Source organism: Littorina saxatilis, linkage group LG1 (genome assembly GCF_037325665.1).
Source record: "Littorina saxatilis isolate snail1 linkage group LG1, US_GU_Lsax_2.0, whole genome shotgun sequence".
Taxonomy (NCBI): Eukaryota; Metazoa; Mollusca; class Gastropoda; order Littorinimorpha; family Littorinidae; genus Littorina; species Littorina saxatilis.
In genome coordinates, this window is record NC_090245.1 from 92,641,206 (window position 1) to 92,663,943 (window position 22,738).

Consider the following 22,738-nt stretch of genomic DNA (forward strand, 5'->3'; position numbering starts at 1 on the left):
CGCCAATGTCGAAAGTAGGTTTGATGAATTGTGTTCCATACAAAATAGGATATATATACTAACAGAAACAGTGTAACGAATACATTGGAATTGGTTTCCACTAACATTTTCTAACACCCTGTCACTTTTTTTTTAAGTTGAAAGGAAGTGAGGACATTTTATTTCTTGTAAATGTATACAGTGGAACCCCCAAAGTTAAGACTTCCTCCATTTAAGACCTTGCCTTTTCAGATTTTCAGTTCATAACTTCTCTAAATTTACCCCCGATTTAAGATTATTCTTTTTAAGACCTGGTTTTCTCAGATTTTTGGAGGTCATAAATGTGGGTTCCACTGTACATGTATAAACCTAACATGTTTTTTGTAACTAACCACTTTAGTGGAAATGTAACTTCTTTTTTTTCAAACACTGGGACCATAAACTGTTTCTTTTATCTTTGTTCTTAGCACAGGCACACAAAATATACTTTCATTATTATTATTTTTCAAGCAGCTAAAATGTGTGTTTTTTTAAAGCAAAAATGTATTTACACTTTCTCACACAAACTTTTTGTTGTTTATTCTGCTTCAAGCATCTGATTGTTTTCTCGGCTTGCACGTTTTCCTATGTAATATGTTGTACAGACTGGGTACCTGTTTAACAAAATAACTGAAAAGAAACATGTATACACCTAAAATGTTTTTTTTGTTTTTTTTACCCTTCCACTTTATTGGACATGTCTGTTTGTGGGTTGTTTTTTTAAACACTGGATCCTTAAAGGTGTTTCTTTTATCTTTGTTCCTAGCACAGGCACGCAAATAAAATGTTATACTTTTTTTTTAAACACAAGCAACCAAAATGTGTTATTATTTTAAACAAACATTCATTTACACGTACTCACACAAACAAACTTGTCGTTCTTTTTATCTACTTCAAGCACAATTATGCTCTTTTACCCCGCTTGTACGTTTTCCTTTGTCTGTTGTACAGGTTCCATACCTGCCTATGATAGTCAGCAGTCCAACAGACACATCCACAGTTCTTGCCATACATTCAGGTTTCAAGGGAACTGGAACTGCAACACATTGTCCTCGTTTTTGACCAGGCCATTTTTGGGAAAGCACAGGTCATCAGGTGGCAAGACCCAGTCTTCAAGGAGACCCTGATTCATTCCCGACTTTGAACATGCAGTGTACAAAAACTTTGCTGATCATGTGTACATGTTTCATTTCAAGATCCTATGTGAGCTGAGCGTGCATAGAACAGAAACTTTGTAGGTGTGTGCATCTTCCCCATATTCCGATGAGTGCTGAGAAACTTTGCGGTACATATCACGCTTTGACCTTGTGTCAACTGTTCCGCTTGCGGATAATGCAGTTATCTTCATTTGCCAGTATTTGATGGTAGGTTCTATTAATATTCCCTTGAAAGTCAATCATATAGTTTAAAGAGTTTTAAGTGTGTTTTGTACAGTTTGCAGCATGATATCAGGGATGTTCCTACAAATTCATACAGGACAAATGTCCTCTAGCTCTTCAACATCAATAGGACATTTGAACGCTTTTAGAAACGTCAATGGACATCATAATTTTGTGCAGAACACATTCCATGGAATGGCTCCAAAATCATACGCTCAAGGAAAAGCTTAATATTTTCACACACACACACACACGCACACACACGCACACACACAGAGTCATATACAAAGAATATTTGTTCTTAGATTGTTTTATAATCTAGTTTGAAACATGTTCAGCTTTATTTGATCTTTGGCAGGCTCTAGTTTTTTTCTGTGTGGCATATTTCCGTGAGCTTCGTCAAAATGTAATACGTAAGAGCGCTGAAGTTTTGTATAGAAAGGAAAAGTTAACGAATATTGCGCTGTTTAAAGGAATGGAGTTCTTTTCGCCAAAAGATTTTCAGTGATTAACTAAGTTGTGAAGGGCAGTTGACCGTTCTACCTGGGGAGGGGTTGCATTATGTTGGTGGTATATATACATATATATCATCCAATTTCAGTAAAACTTCGGTCACGAATTAAATCATACATTCAATGTTAAGGAACAATAAACATAGTGTGCAGAAATTGGTTTTTTGATGTATGGCACACAGCTCCACACACAGTGTGGTTGTTTTTTTGCAACAAGTCAACACTGTATTTATAATACTTCAAAAAACATCACAGGAAAACGCAAACTTTTTTTACGCGTCAAAATGAGAATGTCAAAATTGACACATCAACTGTGTAGAAATCAATCAATCAATCAATGAGGCTTATATCGCGCATATTCCGTGGGTACAGTTCTAGGCGCTCAGCAGTGATGCCGTGTGAGATGAAATTTTATACGGCCAGTAATTGCTGCCATTTCGGCGCATATTTACCTTTCACGGCCTATTATTCCAAGTCACACGGGTATAGGTAGACAATTATTAACTGTGCCAAAGCAATTTTGCCAGGAAAGACCCTTTTGTCAATCGTTAACGTGCACACCCAATGTAGTGTACACGGGGGGGAGTTCGGACACCGAAGAGAGTCTGCACACAAAGTTGACTCTGAAATAAATTTCCGCCGAACCTGGGATCGAACTCACGCTGACAGCGGCCAACTGAATACAAATCCAGCGCGCTTCCAACTGAGCTATATCCCCGCCCCAAATACGATATTGGCACTAATTACGACAACAATTTCAAAATGTTTGACAATATTGAGGCATTTCTGTATTAAAATAACACATTATGGAATGGAAAATAGAGTTTTTGTCAAAATCCCAGGTAGTACTGCCACCTTAAAGATGATTAAATTAATTTTTTTTTTAATTTTAATTATTATTATTATTTTTTTTTTTTAAAGAAACTTCTTGAGGTGTGACTCTAAACACATGCCCCCCTCCAAAACAAGGTTTTTGTAAAAAAAAAATATTGTAAAATGAATAAAAATTGATTTTGGCAACTGTCTTTTTGTGACTGACACTTTGCGATTATTCCCCCCCCTTATGTTGCAATTTTCCAGAGAATGTGCAATACTAAATGTGAGAACATTTTTGTTTCTGACTACACATACCATGTCATGAGACAATTTGATGTCAAATCATTGTACCCTTTTCGGGACAACGGAACTCATTTTCTAGGCTTCTTATGGAGCCAGACCCTGTGGTCTAGAGGGGGTTATCGTGTTTCTATGAAAATGGGCGTCGTTGTGTGCATGTGTGTGTGTGTGTGTGTGTGTGTGTGTATGTGTGTGTGTGTGTGTGTGTGTGTGTGTATGTGTTTGTGTGCGTGTGTGTGTGTGGGTTTGAGTAAGTTTCTGCTGTTGTTTTTGTCATTGCTTTGTGTGTGTGTGAGTGTGTGTGTGTGTGTGTGTGTGTGTGTGTGTGTGTGTGTGTGTGTGTGTGTGTGTGTGTGTGTGAGACATTCACGTGGTAGTACGAACGATTGAGTGAATCGGAGTATCTGTGTTTGTTTTCTTATAACTGATCATGTTTTAGACGATTCATGTATGCGTAAGGCGAAATTACTACATTTAGTCAAGCTGTCGAACTCATGGGATGAAACTGAACGCCGCAACTGTATTTATTCACTAAGACAGTACAGCTTCGTCAATCCCCGCGTGAAGGAAATCGCTCACCTTCCACGTGCAAAACGTAGTGATATTGACACGCCAGATTAGCGCGGTAGCGTATTGTGCTAAGCAGGAAAGCGCGCTTTTCTGTATTCTTGTTAACTTTCTGAGCTTGTTTTGAATACAACCTATCACATCTATATGTTTTTGGAATCAGAAAATGATCACGAATAAGATGACATCACTTTTGGATCGATTTCTTACATTTTAATCGTAAGACTAATTATTCTATTTTCGTTAATTGTGATCACATTTTAAGAGTAAACATGACATATGTATATATTTTTTAGATTCAGAATGTGATGAAGAATACGATGCAATCAATTTTAAATCTGTTTGCGAAAAATCGATTTTAATGACAACTTTGATGAGCAAACTCATAAATTAAATTTTAAGCCTCCAAGCTGAAATGCAATACCAAAGTCCGGGCTTCGTCGAAGATTACTTGACCAAAATTTCAACCAATTTGGTTGAAAAATGAGAGCGTGACAGTGCCGCCTCAACTTTCACGAAAAGCCGGATATGACGTCATCAAAGACATTTATCAAAAAAATGGAAAACAATCTGGGGATATCATACTCAGGAACTCTCATGTAAAATTTCATAAAGATCGGTCCAGTAGTTTACTCTGAATCGCTCTACACACACACACACACACACACACACATACACCACCACGACCCTCGTCTCGATTCCCCCCTCTACGTTAAAACATTTAGTCAAAACTTGACTAAATGTAAAAACAGAACAATACTCGTTTTATTTTATGGGGGTGGTCAAAGTGGTGGGCTATAACTCCGAATGTTGACTGGTAAGCTCTTTGATCAGACGCTCCCAAGGTAGCGTGGGATATTAATCCCCGTGTAGGCTACTCGATCTCGGCTGAACCGTACCAGGACGCAAGAGGTACGAAGTCGCGCTGACGTTGTGTAACATCGCCTGTATTGCGACTCGTGCACATATCCTTGACATCCTTGGCATTCGATGTCATTAATCCAACAAATAAGCCCACAAATTTGTGGGGCACATTTCCAGTTTGTGGACCACAAAAATAAGCCCACAAATTTGTGGGACACATTTCCAGTTTGTGGACCACAAAATGAAGGCCAAAACAAAATGTGCGCCATAAAAATAAAGGCAAATAAAAGTAGTCCTTAAATAAAAAAAATGAAGCAAGTTTTTGTGGACCATAAAATTCGATTGATCACTTTCCCGAGAAGTCGGTTTTAAGACACAATAAGACGCTCTTCCTTAGTGGAGTACATGAATAGTATTGATGACGAAAAACATGGCGGCCGTCGTGACTGATATATATATGAGCCTGTGCCAAAACGTGGTCTGCCGAAAGAGCCGACATGTTCATGCATTACTGTTCATCAACCGCACTTTCAATCGCAAAAAGCACTGAACAGTTTGAAAGCATGTATGTTAAAGACATAGCAAAGACAGTTTCAGAAGCTTGCATGCATTACACCTACATGAAAAAAATAAAAATGTTCGCCGAAGCGAGCAAATCCGGTGACTTAAAAGTGGGACATTCCGTACATGGTGTTTTGTTTGTCCGCGGTCCAGAAATCTCCGTCGGCAAGTTAGAAACAGTGCCCATAATATTGATAAATGTACCCTAAATTACCACGAAAAGATGATGTCTACGAAAAAAAAGATGTTTATTGGCAAAATATTTGACGTCAAAAACGATCGTAACTCCCTGTGTCTCCAGCGAACTCACGATACGTCCCTCGATTTTCGAATCTACGAACGTCATTATCGCAACCGAAAGTTGTAAGCAGCAGTAAATAAAAAGTTTTATTTGATTTGCAAACAATTGATTTAAAATAAAAGTATTTTAAGTAGTTTTGAGAAGTTTTTAGGTTGAATGCAATTTTCATGTCTTTTTGTTACGATCGCTCAATATTCAATAACTTATTTTAAATGACCGCGGAAGTATCGGGGCTGCTGTTATAAATAGCAAAAACGTTACACGCACGCAGTTGGACTCCATTTTGCTACACGGATGGGCGACTTTCGCAGGGAAGGTAAGTTTTCGTTTCATGTCTCCTGTTTGATGAGCGTTACGATCGACAAAGTTACGATCGACTCAAAATTCTTCAAGTTTTTTACTTATTCGCTGTGTTATAGCTAGTAGCAAAGAATATGTTCTGGGTGATTCTTCCTTTCATATTTTAAGCATTTGTCTGGACTGAAAAAGTTCGTTGAAGCATGCTGGTTGTTTTTTTGTTGAATTAAGACACAGGGACAGTTTGTGTCTTCGTTACGATCGATCCATATTCTGTGATGTCTTTGTTACGATCGACTGAACATTTTCACGGCTAGCAATAGCAACAGCAAACAATGGTTCCGCTTGGATTAGCAAGTAATGTTTGAGTTTTCGGACTTGTTTTTACATTTAGTCAAGTTTTGACTAAATGTTTTAACATAGAGGGGGAATCGAAACGAGGGTCGTGGTGTATGTGTGTGTGTGAGTGTGTGCGTGCGTGTGTGTGTGCGTGCGTGTAGAGCGATTCAGACCAAACTACTGGACCGATCTTTATGAAATTTTACATGTGAGTTCCTGGGATTGATATCCCCGAATTTTTTTTTCTTTTTTTCGATAAATACCTTTGATGACGTCATATCCGGATTTTTGTAAAAGTTGAGGCGGCACTGTCACACCCTCATTTTTCAATCAAATTGATTGAAATTTTGGCCAAGCAATCTTCGACGAAGGCCGGACTTCGGTATTGCATTTCAGCTTGGTGGCTTAAAAATTAATTAATGACTTTGGTCATTAAAAATCTGAAAATTGTAAAAACAACATTTTTTTTTATAAAACGATCCAAATTTACGTTCATCTTATTTTTCATCATTTTCTGATTCTAAAAACATATAAATATGTTATATTTGGATTAAAAACAAGCTCTGAAAATTAAAAATATAAAAATTATAATCAAAATTAAATTGTCGAAATCAATTTAATAACACTTTCATCTTATTCCTTGTCGGTTCCTGATTCCAAAAACATATAGATATGATATGTTTGGATTAAAAACACGCTCAGAAAGTTAAAACGAAGAGTGGTAGAGAAAAGCGTGCTATCCTTCTTAGCGCAACTACTACCCCGCTCTTCTTGTCAATTTCCCTGCCTTTGTCATGAGCGGTGGACTGACGATGCTACGAGTATACGGTCTTGCTGAAAAATTGCATTGCGTTCAGTTTCATTCTGTGAGTTCGACAGATACTTGACTAAATGTTGTATTTTCGCCCGACTTGTTCTTGGTTTGGTTGTGAAATATTTTTCGAGAAGGCCACTCGGGGATCTTCTTGCGTCAATCGTAACGCAAGACATGTAACTCTCACTGTGTCTCGGTTACGAGTGACACAAAGTATTTTTGGACAGCTATGCATTTACATACGTATGCCTTTCTTTTCTATCTAAGGTCTGCGTTTTACTTTTAACTTTTGGAATTGAGAGTTTAGGGTTGTGTTTTTTTTTTTAATGTTTGTAGCTTTGATTTACGAGGAATGCATGTCGACCGTAACTTTTCTTGGGAAGGACACAGTATTGTTTTATGTCCTTTCTTACTTGTTTTTTTAGTTACCTCAATTACCAGCCTTGTAAATAAATGACTCTGCAGATGAAAGCATATTAATTTATGGTGATTGTGTCAACTTAGACACATCTCTTTGTAGGAAATCAAGTACAGTCTTAGTTCTTAGAACTGATGTTAGAAGTGGTATTGTTGCTCTTAAAAGTGAAATGTTACATTTATCTGGGAGAGGTAGAAGGGACAGGGGTCAGTGCTGTAGAAACCGCACTTGAACATGTCATTAAATTCTAGATGTGCTGTGGGCAAATATTTTTCTGTCTTGTACTTGAGCCTCATTTCTTTTTCGTGATTGTAAGGTCTGCGACTGCAAGTCAGATTGTCACCCCAGGGTGAACGAGTCCGGAAGCAGAACAACGAGCGATCCAAAGAGTACAGACAACGGCTGAAGCTGGACCCTGAACGCTACGATGTCTGCCATGAACAAACTTTGGAGAGGAACAGAAGACATGCTATTATTACACAAACACGTTTGTGCATGCCGATGTGGCATGCAGTCACCTACTTTTGTTGTAATTACGTTTGCTCAAGCCATTGCACGATGTAAAAAGAAGTAAACCGTGTTTTTATTGTGTCACTTTGTTGTGACCCGTTTTGTGGAGCGTTAATATTTTTACGTGAGATTCACGTGCTCCTTGTTCAGTTGTTGTGACCTGGTTTTGGTCGGAGTGTCACAAACTGCGTCGTTTAGTTCTAGAACACCGTGAGATTCACGTGCTCTTTTCCGTGTTTTGATTTTGAGGTGAGCCCTGCGAATCTGCGTTGCAAGTTTTAGAATACGTGTGACTCACGTGTTTTTAGCTTTGTGATGTCAGCTAGTTCCTTGGTCTTCTTTCTGTTAAATATACCGTTTTAAGTTTTGGGCATGCACGGAGTGCGTGATCGGTTACTGATTGGTTGTAAAATAGTAGTTTCACCCGATTCTGTCTTAGGAATGTTGTTGGTTGGTCAATCCGGTGACCTTTGACTTTTGAATAACTATTCCATGTTAGGTTTTTGTTTCCATAAATACCGCTGCTTGACTCCTGTCTCGTCAGTCGATCTGAGGGTTTTAGGAAGCGTTTGGTTTTGATGTAAACGTATGAAGGTTATCAAGTGAACCAACGGAGTGTTTCTTATGTTTTAACGTCAACGTAATGTTCTTGGAGACAGTTGTTTCTCAAGTGTGAATCGTTTTGTGCCCTTCGTTTGTGAGGCAACACGTTTTTGGTACTGCTGGTCAACCCACACAGCGCATAAGGTAATTTTGTTGTTACTTGTTTGTGTTGTGTTTTGGTCGCCATTTTGTAATTACTTTGTGAGTTGTTTATGTATAACGTGAGTTGAAAGTCTGACTTGTTGTAGTGTTTCTTTATTGTGTGTTCAACTGTTCTAGTGTTGTGAACGTACAGCAATGTTTTGTAGACGCTAGAAAGTCGCTAATGTTTATAATGATAACTTGTGTTTTCTGTGGTTAACGAAGTTCGAAGTGAAACGTTTTCTCCGACTTTTTCAGCCTTACGTTAAAAGAATTTAGGTAAAAGAAGCTTGCGGTCTGTGGTGATCGTTTGTAAACGGGCTTATTTCTTGTAACGTTATTGAGGGAAAGTGGATGAGTAAATATCTTGTTTGTGACTTTGATTAACGCAGGAACGTTGTCGTTAGATTTTTTTGGTATGACAGTTTGCTTTGTATTCCTGGCCTGATGAGTCAACGTTTTTGTATTTTTCTGAAACTAGCCATTTTGGTTTTAAACGTATGTATGCTAAGTTTCTTGAGTATTCTTAGTGCTTATGGTATTGTTGAACGTACGGAACGTAATTCTTTATTGTTGTTGAACGTACAGAACGTAACTCTTTATTGTTGTTGAAGGACTAACCAACGAGTGTTTGGTAATTGTAACTTTCTTGTCTGTTTGTCTTCTCCTGTCTTGTGATTGTTTATTTTTCTTGTTTTTACTTCTCGTGTCTTGTTAATGCATTTGATACTTTTGCCATGTCTAATAATTTGTTTTCTTTTCTCTTTTTCTTTCTGTTCATAAGTTTTTTACCGCAATACGTGGTACTGTAACGATATATATACATTACTGATCCCTAGTGTCAGATGTAAAATAATAAACCAGTACTTTTGCGCGTTATCGCTTGTAACCTGTGTTTGTCATTTCGTATGAACAATATGTAGTACCAGCCTCGCTCACGAAGGCGCGCACAGTAAAAAACTTTAGTTGCTGTCGCCCAGTAAAAAACTTAGCTTGCTGTCGCCCAGTAAAGAACTTTAGCTGAGGTAAAAGTCTTAGCTGCTGACGCCCAGTGAAGTAAACATTTTAGCTGCTGATGCCCAGTACAGAATTTTAGCCGAAGTCCAGCCAAGTGAATGTAAAGAACTTTTGTTATTGACGCTCAATGAACGTAAACGTAGCTGTTGATAACCAGCAAAAGACTTTATTGTTACCTGTCACTGTGTTAGTGAACCATAGTTTGACATAGATCAACTTGTCGGTTAGAGATCTTCCTACTCCGTATCCGGCGCATTTTTTGTGACTTTTGTGTATTATCCCAAACGACCCTCAGATCGATTCATTTTACTTTATAACCAGATAAACCTTATGTATGTTTTAAGTGCTTTTGAATAAGCGAACATTGTAATGGAGAAGGTTCCTGTAGATAAACCATTGGAAGCTTCAGGTTATGACATTAACGGCGATGAAGATGAACATTCTCAAAGGCCTAGGCGTGACATTAAGCCTACTGAAAAAGGTAGAGAGTACCAGATTGAGATCAAAACTAGAAACTTTGCAAGACAACGAACATTCTTGGAACGAGCAATCGGTGAGGTAGTAACAGAGCTTGACCAAGAAACTCCTAATCAAGAGTCGTTAACCAGTCAAAAACAGGTTATTTTGAGCATGTACAAGGATCTTGGTGACATAGAGAAAGGTCTTCGTAGTATTGGTAGCGGTGAAACCATTCAGGAAAGTTGGGATGATGTTCAAAGGACAGTTCAGAAAATTATGTTTGACATTGATCAAGTTCTTGACAGACAAACGACTAGCGTGCAGGTGACTAAGGAGCATAGCAGGCATAGCAGTGCTACACCTAGCGTTGGGTCATCCACCCACAAGTCAGCCAGTGTTAAGTCTACCACCCACAAGTCAGCTAGCATTATGTCTGCCATCCACAAGTCAGCTAGCCACAAGTCAGGTTTCAGGAGATTTGGTAGCCAAGCAGCTTCTCGCGCTGAGTCTCTCCGCTCTAAAAGTGTTAGCTCTGAAGACACTAAATTGGCTCTTAAACTAGAGGCTGCATCCCTGGCCATAAAAGTGGAAGGTGACGCAATAAAGGAAGCTCAGTTTAGTGAACTGGATCTCTTACAACAACAATATGCTGAGAGAACAGCAGCTAGGCAGATTGAAGACGCAGCTAGGCAGGCCGAAGAAGCAGCTAGGCAGGCTAAGGAAGCTGAGAGAATAGCAGCTAGACAGGCCGAAGACGCAGCTGAAGCAGCTCTTGAAGAGATTAAACAGAAGAAGGCTTTGAGACAAATTCAGTCCACCGAATTAAAAACTAGCTTAAGAGAACAACAAGCTATGTTACAAGTATTGGAACAAGGTGAATCCGTTCAGCAGGATCTCCCTGATCTACCGTCAGTTGATTTGTTGAACACTAGGTTCCACCCTCGTCCTTTCGTTCCCTTGTACAGTCTTGTAGCCCCTCCTCTAAACAATGAACAAACAGCGATAGGAATAGGGACAGGTGCTGCCGTCATTGCTGACCAAGGGGCACACCAGCCAGCCTTGGACGCCACGTCTGTTCCTGTCTGCCAAGCCGCCGTCATTGCTGACCAAAGAACACACCAGCCAGCCATGGACTTCACGTCTGTTCCTGTCTGCCAAGCCGCCAGCACCCGTGACATCTCTACTATCAACGCTGCTGTCACCAACCTCGTCGCAGGAACCACAACGACTGAGCCACGACAGCACGCGTTACCTGTCGTGGACCTCGTCGTTGGAGTCAGCGCCTCTACAAGCGCCGCTACTACCAACAACGCCACCTATGAGGCGTACGGACCTCAACGTAGAGAGGATGTCAACGCCCCCCATCACGCCGGAACGAGCGCTCTTTTCGTCCGTCAGGAGCCCTTCACACCCAACTACACGACGGCTGCAACTACATCCTCCATGCGGCCTACAGCGCTGCTGACCACACTGCAGCACCCTCTCGGTGCATACACTGGTCAGCCGCCTCTGCACAACGTTGGACACTCAACGACAAGCGTCACAGGCCCTCGCCCGCCTGATCTCGACCACACAGGTTGGTCCTATCACCTACCAGAGACAAGGGAAGGTGATGAGACGCAAGAACGACACACCTACTTCCCAGAAGAACGTCACCAACGCATGGACCACAGACGTTTTCAAGTTACCCCACCCTGTTTCCCCTATGATACCCACCTACATCCCAAACCAGAGCCTTTCGTGCCCACATTCCTGGACCCACATCAGACCACCCCCAAAGTTATCTGGGGAAACGAAAACGCAAGGCCCCCTGCGTACATGAACTTTGACAAGGAATGTCATGCAGATCGTCCATTTGCCTCCTACCCCCCGTCTGCGTACTACCAACGTCCACTTGCTACTCCTGCCAAGCAGGACACTCCTATGGACTCTCTCGCCAAAACCCTATCAGACGCTCTGATGATCAACCGCTTGCCGATGCAGGAGCCGTGCATTTTTGTTGGTGACCCTCTCCAATATCCCATTTGGAGATCGTCGTTTGCGTTTCTCATCGAGAGACAGAACATAACCAGCAGTGAGAAGTTATTGTATCTGCAACGGTACATCGGAGGTCAAGCAAAGGAGGCCGTGACCGGCTTCTTTCTGCTGAGAGAAGGTGATGCCTACGAGAGAGCCATGGAAGTGCTGGAAAATCGGTTCGGCAACTCATACGTCGTTTCGCAAGCTTTCCGGACCAAGCTGGACGAATGGACCCCAGTCAAAAGCAAGGATCCCAAGGGACTCAGAAGTCTGGCCGATTTCTTGCAGCAATGTTCCGTTGCTGCCCAGGAAGTTGGTGGACTGAGCATCCTGGATGATGCCCAGTACTTACGGAAGATCGTCGGAAAGCTCCCAGACTGGATGAGTCACAGATGGTCTAGAACAGTTGCTCGAACTAAGGTTGAAAAGAAGAGGTATCCTCTGTTCAATGAACTCGTGTCGTTCATTACCCTCGAAGCAGACATTTCTAACGACCCTGTTTTCGGCTTGACAAGTGCATCGGGGACACCAAGAAAGTTCACAACGAACCTGTCAACCCTGACAGAGGATGTCTCCGCATGTCTGCACTGTCAACTTCCGGACCATGACGCTGGGACATGTAAGGAACTCATAGTGAAGCCTCTGGTTGAGATACGAGATTTTCTGTTCAAGAACCGTATCTGCTACGGATGTCTCAGAAGTAAGGATCACCAGAGCCGTCAATGTATGCAGAAACAGACGTGCAAGAAGTGCAAGAAGGCTCATCCCACTTGTCTTCATGATGACAATTTCAAGTATCAGAACAGTATGAGTGAAAACAAAGGGGCGAGTGAACACAAGAACAATTACCGTACCTCTGCTGCTGACGTTCAAGAGCCACTGTCATCGTCGACCCCTACGGTGTCTGCTCTTAAGGCCAGCGAGGAAAACAGCATCGGTTTCACGTCTATGATCGTTCCCGTTCTCGTTTCCAGTGACTCTAACCCCAACGTAGAAGTGCTGACGTACGCACTACTGGACACTATGTCCAACGCCACTTTTGTAGTGCAGTCAGTGGCTGAAGAAGTTAAAGCCAAATCGCAGCCGACTACACTCAGGGTCTCCACACTGACTGAGGACAATGCTGTGGTCTCCGGCAGGAAGTACTCTGGATTGCGTGTCCGCTCTCCTACCTCCTGTGAGTTTGTCAGGCTCCCTTCTGCCATCTCACGACCTTATCTGACCGTTGACCCCACTCATATCCCCACCTCAGAGACTGTCAAAGCTTACCCACATCTCCAACACCTGTCTCCTAAACTGCCCCCCTTGTACCCTGACTGCGAAGCAGGCCTCCTCATTGGCTACGACTGCGCTGAAGCCCTCATGCCCCTAAACGTTGTCCAAGGACTGCCATTCGCAGTAGAGACTAAGTTAGGTTGGAGCATCGTCGGCAAGGCACCGCATTCCGTCGCCTTTGATGGCATAGCCTCGTCCATGCGCGTCATCGTCAAGCCAGGATCGAGGGAAGAAGAACGTGTAGCTCACGTCTACAAGGTACAGGTGGACGAAGTCTCGTGTACTGACCCATTACATGTTATGGAAAGAGACTTTGCAAGTGACTCAGGATCCATGTCCCAGGACGATGTAAAGTTTGCGAAGATCGTGAAGGAAAACGTGAAGATCAACGAAGCTGGTCACTACGAGATGCCCTTACCATTTCGACCAGAGAAACCGTCCCTCCCCGACAACAGAGGTGCCGCAGTCAAGCATCTGAAGGGCCTGAAACGCCAGAAAAAACAAGGGTACCGTGATGACTGCGTCAAGTTCATGACATTAATCTTGTACGGGCTGATCGTGACGTATTTTGCCTCTAGGGCAATCCACATTGAAACCCTGGATGACATGTCAAGTGATTCCTTCATCAACGCCCTACGCATTGTTGTCTCCATGCGAGGAAACATATCACGCATTCGGTGTGACAAAGGAACGAACTTTGTAGGTGCATGCAATGAGTTCAAACTGGCATGGAAAGAGATGGACTCTGAACGACTGACATCAAAGATGCTGGAAAGCAAATGTGAGTTCAGGTTCAACCCCCCTGCAGCTAGTCACATGGGTGGCGTTTGGGAGCGTCAGATCCGAACGATACGCAGCATCCTGAATGGTCTTCTCAGAAGATCAGGCCAGCGTCTCACTACCTCATCACTTCGTACGTTCCTATACGAGGTGATGGCCATCGTGAACAGTCGACCACTGTCTGTCGAGTCATTGGAATCGGCAGATGGACCACGCCCTTTGACCCCCAACCACGTCCTTACCATGAAGTCAGGTGCCATCCTTCCGCCCCCTGGTGTGTTTGAAGATCCAGACCTGTACGCCAGGAAACGTTGGCGCTGTGTCCAGCGGATGGCAGACGAATTCTGGCTGCTATGGAAGAGCCAGTACCTTTCACTTTTGCAGAAACGTCGTGTCTGGCAACGTCCCCAGGCAAACGTACAGGTGGGAGATGTTGTTGTCTTGCATGACCAGAACTTGTGCAGATCAGAGTGGTGCATGGCTCGTGTAGTCGAAGTGATGCCGGGATCTGATGGACTGGTCATACGAGTGAAAGTGCATGTTGGAACAAAGGCTCTAGACAATCACGGCCGTCCCACTGGTGATAGTCGCATATTAGAGCGACCTATTCACAAAATGACTGTGTTAGTAGATCGTGAAAATCACAAAGACAAAGCTGTGTAAGCGAACTGAAAGAACATTGAACTTTGGAGTGTTTTTCCAATTTGACAGTTGTAGATTGTTGCAGTTTGTTTTTATACCAGATGATGTAACGGACATTTATGTTTTAAGTGGTGCGTTTTCTTTATGCCGTCGAGTAAATGACCAGTGGCATTTAGTTGAAACGAGATGTGTTGAAACACTGAAAGTGATTGAACCGTAATATTGTTGTGTAAATGTTTTGCAACACAATGATTTTGAGTTCTAAATTTGAAATGTCTAAATCTGCGTCGTTATTCTTTTGATATAAGGAATATGTTTGTACAAAGGTTTTTGAAGTAAATTATATTAATATAATTTCCGGTGGGAGTGTGCATGCCGATGTGGCATGCAGTCACCTACTTTTGTTGTAATTACGTTTGCTCAAGCCATTGCACGATGTAAAAAGAAGTAAACCGTGTTTTTATTGTGTCACTTTGTTGTGACCCGTTTTGTGGAGCGTTAATATTTTTACGTGAGATTCACGTGCTCCTTGTTCAGTTGTTGTGACCTGGTTTTGGTCGGAGTGTCACAAACTGCGTCGTTTAGTTCTAGAACACCGTGAGATTCACGTGCTCTTTTCCGTGTTTTGATTTTGAGGTGAGCCCTGCGAATCTGCGTTGCAAGTTTTAGAATACGTGTGACTCACGTGTTTTTAGCTTTGTGATGTCAGCTAGTTCCTTGGTCTTCTTTCTGTTAAATATACCGTTTTAAGTTTTGGGCATGCACGGAGTGCGTGATCGGTTACTGATTGGTTGTAAAATAGTAGTTTCACCCGATTCTGTCTTAGGAATGTTGTTGGTTGGTCAATCCGGTGACCTTTGACTTTTGAATAACTATTCCATGTTAGGTTTTTGTTTCCATAAATACCGCTGCTTGACTCCTGTCTCGTCAGTCGATCTGAGGGTTTTAGGAAGCGTTTGGTTTTGATGTAAACGTATGAAGGTTATCAAGTGAACCAACGGAGTGTTTCTTATGTTTTAACGTCAACGTAATGTTCTTGGAGACAGTTGTTTCTCAAGTGTGAATCGTTTTGTGCCCTTCGTTTGTGAGGCAACACGTTTTTGGTACTGCTGGTCAACCCACACAGCGCATAAGGTAATTTTGTTGTTACTTGTTTGTGTTGTGTTTTGGTCGCCATTTTGTAATTACTTTGTGAGTTGTTTATGTATAACGTGAGTTGAAAGTCTGACTTGTTGTAGTGTTTCTTTATTGTGTGTTCAACTGTTCTAGTGTTGTGAACGTACAGCAATGTTTTGTAGACGCTAGAAAGTCGCTAATGTTTATAATGATAACTTGTGTTTTCTGTGGTTAACGAAGTTCGAAGTGAAACGTTTTCTCCGACTTTTTCAGCCTTACGTTAAAAGAATTTAGGTAAAAGAAGCTTGCGGTCTGTGGTGATCGTTTGTAAACGGGCTTATTTCTTGTAACGTTATTGAGGGAAAGTGGATGAGTAAATATCTTGTTTGTGACTTTGATTAACGCAGGAACGTTGTCGTTAGATTTTTTTGGTATGACAGTTTGCTTTGTATTCCTGGCCTGATGAGTCAACGTTTTTGTATTTTTCTGAAACTAGCCATTTTGGTTTTAAACGTATGTATGCTAAGTTTCTTGAGTATTCTTAGTGCTTATGGTATTGTTGAACGTACGGAACGTAATTCTTTATTGTTGTTGAACGTACAGAACGTAACTCTTTATTGTTGTTGAAGGACTAACCAACGAGTGTTTGGTAATTGTAACTTTCTTGTCTGTTTGTCTTCTCCTGTCTTGTGATTGTTTATTTTTCTTGTTTTTACTTCTCGTGTCTTGTTAATGCATTTGATACTTTTGCCATGTCTAATAATTTGTTTTCTTTTCTCTTTTTCTTTCTGTTCATAAGTTTTTTACCGCAATACGTGGTACTGTAACGATATATATACATTACTGATCCCTAGTGTCAGATGTAAAATAATAAACCAGTACTTTTGCGCGTTATCGCTTGTAACCTGTGTTTGTCATTTCGTATGAACAATATGTAGTACCAGCCTCGCTCACGAAGGCGCGCACAACGTTTGCACCCACGCGTATGGCTTTGCTTGCAAAGTACACCAAGTTTTTGAAAACGTTTTGGGAAAGTACCCTTGCCTCGGGTTTAGTGTAAACAGGTCTGCATCTGGTTTGGTCTGACTCCCTTCTGACAGTGACAGTCTGGCAAGTTTGCTGATCATGCATTGCCCGAGTAGATTAATTTATTTGATGGGGGAAGCCAATTTTACGAACTTTGCAGTTATCATTATCATATTATTTTACATGTAGGCATTGGCAGCTAAAGCTATGTGTGAAAGCTGATCTGTGATTTTCTCTAGTCTTGTACATTGTGGTACTTTGAATGCTTGTGTGTATTTATTGGTAGAGGTGCAAATATTTTTAAAATCTCTGATTACCAATTTGTGATTGATCAAGTCTTGTATTTACCTTTGTAGGGTGCTAGTGTGCCATGTGTTTCTTTGATTATGTGCATGACTATTTGAGAGTGCAAGTGACACTTAATGTGTGGATGTGGAGGATATTCATCATTTCATGAGATTGACATTTCCCTTGGGCGTTTGTAATTTTACCTTGTTTTCTCCATGAACTTGCCTTTTAATTTTTAATTTTTATTTAACCAGTTTTGAGTGCAAAATGTTTGTTTAATGACTTTTGACTCGTTCAGACTGGAATGTAATGTTCACGAACATTAACTGCAGGAACTTTCTGTATAAGCTGATGGTGTAAATATACCACTATTTGGGAATGTTTTGGTTAGTTTTCTGTTGTGTTTTTGAGATTCTTGCCATCCATTTTCCAATGAATTTGTACATTTGAAGACATCTTATCCTTATTTTGCACTTCCTGCATGTAACACCTGGCATTTTGGCATTTCTTATTCTCTTGTCACATACAGTGTGTCTTCCTGACTTTGTGTGTCAACCGGAACATGCGACACAGTGCCATTTTCATGTCTTCCTTGACCCCGTTACATTTGACACAGCAGGGACTAGTTTTTCTACTTTGCTTTCTTTTTCATGTGATTTTGAGGTTTGTTTGAGTTGCAAATGATGGTTTTAATAAAATATTCTAGTCTTTGAAACATCTTCTCTGTTTTTAATTTTTTTACGGGATTTCTTGTGACTGGAGTGTGTCAACTGTAACTCAGGACACAGTGATGGGTGTCTTATTTTTCAAAATACAAGGTCCATTTTAGAAGTTCCTCAATGAATCTCTTTTGGGATGTAAATCTTACTTGCTGAGTAAATTTGAAGCAAATCAGTTAAGAACTTATAAAGATACTTATGAAAATGCTGTGTCTCGCGTTATAGTTGACACACAGCTATGTTGATGCGTTTTTTTGTTTTTTCGCAAAAAGTAAAGCCCAAGTTATCTTTTTGGTTATGGAAATAGTTACAATATACAAAGTCAATTAGTGTGTAAAGATTAGACAGTATTATTTCCAGTTTGGTTTTCAACCCCAAATGTCCCATTTTGGCAAGCACGTTTTGGCACAGGCTCATATATTATTGAAAACAATCTAATATTTGGCAGTTCAACACATCCACTTGAAACACCGACTGCCCTTCTCAAAGAATTCAATCGGGATGTGAATGATACAGCTGATTTTGGACACGGTCTGCCTTGAATGGGGAGGTTGGCGATGAATCGCACTGTTCTTCACTACTCTCACTGATTTTCAATCATCGGTTTGGATCAACAAGCAGGTACGTTATTGTTTTTAAAATCCAAGACATGACCATAGCAAACGTGGCCTTTGTAGAACTGAGCAAGATTCATCTGTTGTGTATGTGTGTGTTACTGAGTAACTGGATGTGACTGTGAGTGTGAATCACAGAGTGTGGGCTTGTTGTGTTCTTTTTTTTACTTAAGTTTAGAAAATGCTTGATCTTTAATCTGTATGCACATAATCAAATGCTGCTGTATCAGTGTATGAACTATGGTTGTAAAAGAATAAACAAAACAATTACTGAATTAATGAGTGATTTGGCTCTGAATCGTCTGATAGTGAAGTTGAAATAGTACTTATTTCATTTTCAAGACATGTTAATAGTTATGATAATATTGTTATGGTTTTTTTCAGGCCTCCCGAGAAACCAGAGATGATGTGCATCATTCATACAGCTCCTGTCTTCCAGTTCCAACAGTTTACCTTTAAACATGGATACATGTACTGGAGAGATATCAGAACTTATTTGTTAATCCAAACAATGATATAATTACTGTGATGTTCTTAACTACACTTTAACATGGAATGTATGTATGTATGTATGTATGTATGTATGTATGTATGTATGTATGTAGGCATGTATGTAGGCATGTATGCATGTGTGTTGGTGTGTCGGTGTGTCATGTGTGTAAGAAAAAAGGGTATTGTAGTTGTACATATATTACTTCATGGGTTTTATGAATTTTCTTCTCTTATTCTTTTATAATTATTAATTAAAGGGATAGTCTCCGCCGGGAAAAGGCCTTCAGATCGCTTTCAAAGCATCACCGTTAGATTCTACGTTACAAATAATGCTACCATCCATGAGGAATAACTTAACTTTGCAAATTCAACAGTTTTGATAGCTAATTAATTGTCGTAACAGAATCCAAGGAAAGAGCACTCTTGTAATGGTTGGGTGATTTCCCTTGTCAAATGTGTCAACAATGGCCTCTCCCTGCGATCATTGTAGTCTGAAAGTGAAAAGGTAAGTGTTAACGTTGTCTGACAGGAAATAAAGCTTTCAATAGGACAAGTCAGTATCAGTGTACAAGTTGCTCTCAGCAGGACTGCAAATGAATCGATCGATGCGAGTCAAAAAGCCCTGTAGCACTCAAAATGATTCGAAGATCATGCTCGTACTTTGTTTAGAAGCAGTACTCAGATTATCTTGGACATATATGTGTTGCCTGTTGGTGATCATTTCAAATATATGTCTCTAAAGTTGCGCTTTTACCTATAAGCTTATTCATTTGTTTCAAATTCCATTCATGTCACTGATCGAACACAGGGAACAGTAAACGTGCGAGAGTTCGAAGCAAAGCGCATTCATGTTTCAGACAAATACTGAAATAGAGAGCTCTGAAAATTATGTCTTTTCTCATAATAGTGTAGTAACGGCCGAGCTGTAAACATATAACAAGACGAGACATTTCACGCATGCACTCTATCGCTCTGACGTACATGTAAACACACGTGGTAAAAGGCAGCACCCAAGCCCAGCTCGGAAAGTGCTGCTAATTAAAAGACGTAAACGCCGTCCGGGGCTTGTAAGGCCCAGCCTTATCGTAAGCCCGGACAGCATAACGCCACGACTACATCATTGAGTCACATAAAGGGTTAGCGAGCCCTAACAGGTAGACTTACCTAAGTCTCTTGTTATGGCGCGCTCCGTTCAATACGTCTGGTCTCTTGGGTCTTCGGTATAACACTGCCCAATAAGCCCGCCGAAGCGTGGCTTATTGGTTCCGGTCACGGGAGGGGAAAAGGGAGTTGTTTCCCTTACTCCCCTTACTCCGTAAGGGAAATCCACAGACACTACATTCCCCCCCGTTTTGAAATTAGCGTCCCTACACTCCGGAAGCCCCCTTCTGGGTAGAAAGGCTTCCAGAACCCGGCCTACCCGGGAAGGGACTGCTACCAGGGGGGGCATTCCTTGTCTTGTCCCCGTGGGTTGCTGGTAAGAGCCGGGCACACTTTCTCCCAGGGATCCCCGGAGGTTCCCTGGGCCCTGGCCGTCGTCCCTATGTCTATTCGCTGGTTGAGACCCAGGGACGGTGTTCGGGCGGACGCCCTCATGAGGTGATACGCAAAAACCGTCTTGAGTTGTACACCGTCAGCTGCAGGAGCTCGCGCTGCTCCACCCTTCTCCAGGCGGCGACCACCCGAGCCACGTCAAGGGAAATATTTTGATCTCCCATATGATGATCCCAGAGAGGACGTCCGTGCCCCGTCGAGCGGAGGCTTGGGGACAATTCCGGTTTCCTCCCTTGTTCCAGTCTACGAAGGCCAGGGGAAAACTCCCGTTCTCCCCTTCTTCCATTCCCATGAGGGCAAGGGGAAAACTCCTGTTCTCCCCTTCTTCCATTCCAATGAGGGCAAGGGGAAAACTCCTGTTCTCCCCTTCTTCCATTCCGATGAGGGCAAGGGGAAAACTCCTGTTCTCCCCTTCTTCCATTCCGATGAGGGCAAGGGGAAAACTCCTGTTCTCCCCTTCTTCCATTCCGATGAGGGCAAGGGGAAAACTCCTGTTCTCCCCTTCTTCCATTCCGATGAGGGCAAGGGGAAAACTCCTGTTCTCCCCTTCTTCCATTCCGATGAGGGCAAGGGGAAAACTCCTGTTCTCCCCTTCTTTCATTCCGATGAGGGCAAGGGGAAAACTCCTGTTCTCCCCTTCTTCCATTCCGATGAGGGCAAGGGGAAAACTCCTGTTCTCCCCTTCTTCCATTCCGATGAGGGCCAGGGGAAAACTCCTGTTCTCCCCTTCTTCCATTCCAATGAGGGCCAGGGGAAAACTCCTGTTCTCCCCTTCTTCCATTCCAATGAGGGCCAGGGGAAAACTCCTGTTCTCCCCTTCTAGGCACAGCTAGGGCAGGTGTAAGATTCAATAGTCTCCGCCTCTTCAGCCGTAACTTGTACGCACTCCCCATGAAACCACTCATTGCACACCATTCCTTCCTGTTTTGAAAATAGCGCCCCTACCCCCTGTATGCCTATTCCCTAGCAGAGGCTAGCCTCCCGCCTTGGCGAAGCGGGTGTACTTGGGCCTGCTTATCCTAACTGACTCGTACTCGTAGCTGGGCATAGCCTTGCACCTCGGTGGAACAACTTTCCCCGGTTTGCAATGGGCCTGCCCGACTACTATTCTCGATGTGCTTAGCCTTGCGCCTCCGTGGAACAACCTTCCCGGGGTCTGCGGTGGGCCTGCCTAACATCTCTACGACTGTCGAATTGTCTTTGACTATTGCCTCGAGGGGGGCTGCTACAAAACTAGCCGTTGTGGCCCATCCTCTTTCAAGGACATTGTATGTTTCCCTGGGGCACCTTCTGACATCCCAGGGTCGGCTAGCTACAAGGGAGAACATGTGGCGGTGGGACCCGAGAATGTGAGAGAGCGGAGGTCTTCAGGTTATGCCCGATGAGCCCATATTCTCCTCCACTCCAGTTCTAGGGCTGTGCTGCAGATCCTCTGTCCTGTGGACTATTGATCCTAAATCCCAGGGGGGGGGGGGGGGGGGGCTCGTCCCAAGGCAGAACTAAACAGGGCAGTTTGGTTTGCGATCCCATTTGACGGAGTAGAGCCTAGGGGCTGGCCATGCATCCAGAGACGACTACATCTTATTCCGCGGGTCTACTAGCTGCATGAGGGGAGTCGAGTACCAACTTTATGACCCAGGTCGAGGTGAGGTTGGGGACACTTCCCTTTGGCTGCTGAGCTTAGTGCCAGGGCATGTCCACAACTGTAAAGTACAGAATTTTTGCATGCCCACCCTGTTCCCCTCAGCAACTACTACTTCGGTGGCTATGAGCCCCCACTCCACTGGCTATCCCTCTAGACGAGAGGAACCCAGCCAGGGATGCTAGTCCGCACCTTCCAATGGTTGCCCTTATGATTTCTCTTGTGGACCCCTCTTATCATTCCCTGGGAGTTGTCATTTTGTGGCACATTCCTTAGCCCCAAAATAAAGGTTAAGGTACATACCCCTTTCTGGCAGGCACCTGTGTGATCCCTTTCCTCTCCAATTTGCTTAAAACGAGCTAACGCCCGAGAATCCTCCGATACAGGTCTCCTAAGGGGGCCTGACCGGCCTCTTGTTTCACTGTTCTCTGGCTAGAGACATCACTTCCCCCCTTTTATTAAGCGAGTCTCCCTCCGTAAGATTTAAAACCTTCCCAACCCTAACTTCTGCCTCACATGAGGCTGTTGGTGTGTGTCGAGTCAGACAGTCCCTATGAGAATGTGCGGCTACTGCATCCGCAGATACAGAACGCCTAGCCTTTATCCCCTGGGACTGAACCTCCATGGTTGGGGTGGAGGTCCATCCTGGAGCAGT

General features: G+C 42.5%; 1 protein-coding gene and 1 long non-coding RNA gene across 5 annotated transcripts in view; one reads left to right on the top strand and one right to left on the bottom strand.

The window, feature by feature from the left end:
- The window catches only part of LOC138945829 (hemocyte protein-glutamine gamma-glutamyltransferase-like), a 163,287-nt gene that overhangs the window by 62,277 nt on the left and 78,272 nt on the right, over positions 1-22,738 (bottom strand). The gene's annotated exons all lie outside the window — the stretch shown is intronic.
- LOC138945691 (uncharacterized) overlaps positions 1-22,738 on the top strand; it is a 43,141-nt gene that overhangs the window by 1,679 nt on the left and 18,724 nt on the right. Inside the window, exons 2-3 of one of the 2 annotated variants that reach the window (XR_011449087.1) lie at positions 1-14; positions 970-2,823. The exon at positions 1-14 is cut by the window's left edge and continues 114 nt beyond it. This is a non-coding gene — a long non-coding RNA (uncharacterized lncRNA). Of the gene's footprint in view, positions 15-969; positions 2,824-22,738 lie in introns of those variants that run through there. The other variant, XR_011449088.1, reaches the window with a different exon arrangement.